At 35.7% G+C, this 2,396-nt stretch overlaps 1 protein-coding gene across 2 annotated transcripts in view; it reads right to left on the bottom strand.

Annotated features, from left to right (window-relative positions):
* The window catches only part of CNTN4 (contactin 4), a 1,030,428-nt gene that overhangs the window by 862,500 nt on the left and 165,532 nt on the right, over nucleotides 1–2,396 (bottom strand). The gene's annotated exons all lie outside the window — the stretch shown is intronic.

Below are 2,396 nucleotides of genomic sequence, written 5' to 3'. Positions count from 1 at the left end.
CTCTTCAGTGACCATCTCACTGTAATGAGCACTGTTGATTGTTGAACTTTTCCCTGATAGTGTTTTAATACTGGCCCTTGAAAATCCAAGACATCTGTAAGCATCAATTTTCCAGTTGATGGTTAACTTTTGAACTTTTTCTTAGTCGTCAATTAAGGATGTTTCCATTCCATATTCTGCCATCTATTCTCAGACTCATAGTGATGAACCCATGTTTCTTCATCATAATGACATTTTAAAAGAAACTTTTACCTTCCTTAGAGTATGGTCCACATTTTATTTGCAGATGTCCAAACGCTTCTATGTATGCTCTTCTGTGAGTTGTTTCAGTACACATCTTACACAGATTTTTCAAAACCCAAACCTACTGTGGATTATTTGAAAGGCAGAACCATGACTGATTTGCCACATAATCCCCTGTCACTCTATTCAACAAATTCATTTCATGTGTACAATCAATGTTGTCACCAGCCATGGACATGGATAGGCATTTTAATATCACTGCAGCACAGATAATTTTTTACTCACCCACATATATGTGGAGACAAAAACTGTGTAAATATTCTGGCTCTAAATGCACAAAAAATACATCAACTCACTGGACTGATTTGTAGGGCCTTCGCTACTGGTAGCTATTTAATTTTTTTGTTTTGTTTTGTTTTTTGCTTTTATCTTCTAACTACTATTAAAGTTCCAATGCTACATAGGTTTCCTTGTATTCTTGAATTATGGAGAAAAGTGATATACACATAAATTCAAGGAAGAAGCACTAGGTTCAGTGCAACTCAAATACCTTATTTTAAAAAATATATTTTAAAAAATAAGGAGCTCTGGTAGCATAGTGGTGACAAATTAGGCTGCGAACCGCAAGGTCAGCAGTTCAAAACTACCAGCTGTTCCGCAGGAGAAAGATGAGGCTTTCTGCTCCCATAAATATTTACAGCCTCGGAAACCCTGTACAGGGTCGCTATGAGTTGGAACCGACTCCATGGCACACAACAACAACAACATATGAATCTATGCCTTATGCCACCACTCATTTGTCAGTTTGTCGTACTGTGTGGTGGTATGCATGTTGTCATACTGGACACTAGGACACCAGAACTTTAAATATAAGCAGGGTATCCCATGGTGAATGGATTTCGGCTGAGCTTCCATATTAAAACGGACTAGGCAGAAGGAGAAGCAGACCATTTCCAAATGTTTAGCCACTGAAAACCTTATGAATAGCAGTGGAACACCGTCAGCACGAGAATATTGGAAAATTATGAAAAACACCAGAATATTGACAGATATAGTGCTGAAAGATGAAACCCTAAGTTTGGAAGTCACTCCAAATACCAGTGGGGAAGAGCTGTTTCCTCAAACTTGAGTAGATAATGATGATGGGAATGGAGCAAAGCTTTTGGGATCTTCATATAGCTGACTGGGAACAACTCAAAATTAGGAGAAATAGCTCTAAACATCTATTAATCATTGGAACACAGAATGCATGAAGTATGAATCTAGGAAAATTGGAAGTCAAATGAAACATAAAGATTGATATTGTAGGCATTAGTGAATTGAAATGGACTAGTATTGGTCCTTTTGAATCTCACAACCATACAGTTTACTATCCTGGAAGTAACAAATTGATGATGAATGGTGTTGCATTAATCATAAAAAAGAATATTTCAAGATCCATCTTAAGTGTAATAGTGTCTGTGATAGGAAAATATCCATAGGCCTACAAGGAAGACCAGTTAACACCACTATTAATCAAATTTACCAGTTAACACCACTATTAACCAGCCATTAAAGCCAGTGATGACAAAATAGAAGAACTCTACCAATGTCTTCAGTCTGAAATTGACTAAACATTCAAAAACATGCACTGATAATTACTGATCGTTGGAATGTAAAAGTTGGCAGAAAAGGGGAAGGAATAGTATTGGAAAATACAGCCTAGCTGATAGAAATTATTCTAAAGACCATATGATAGAATCTTCCATGACCAATGACTTATTGAATGAAAATACATTTTTTTAAAAACACAAAAGAAGACACATTGATGTCACCATATGGAATACACAAAAATCAAATTGACTACATCTGTGAGAAGAGTGGTGGAAAAGCATCATGCCATCAGTTAAATCAAGGTCGGGGAAGATTGTGGAACAAACCATCAATTGATCATATACAGTATCAGGCTAAAACTGGAGAAAATTTAAATAAGTACATGAGACTCAAAATATGACTTTGAACATATCCCGCTTAAATTTAGAGATAATCTCAAAAACAGATTTTTAAAAAATGTTTTATTGTGAATTATGTGATAGTTTACATGGGAGAACATTAGCTTTACATTCATCTTATCATATATCATTTTCATTGCCATGGTTACAATCCCCTCCATG

Source organism: Chrysochloris asiatica, unplaced genomic scaffold, assembly GCF_000296735.1.
Source record: "Chrysochloris asiatica unplaced genomic scaffold, ChrAsi1.0 scaffold00121, whole genome shotgun sequence".
Classification (NCBI taxonomy): domain Eukaryota; kingdom Metazoa; phylum Chordata; class Mammalia; order Afrosoricida; family Chrysochloridae; genus Chrysochloris; species Chrysochloris asiatica.
Note: the sequence above shows the minus strand (reverse complement) of the source record. Positions and strands in the feature narration are given on the sequence as shown.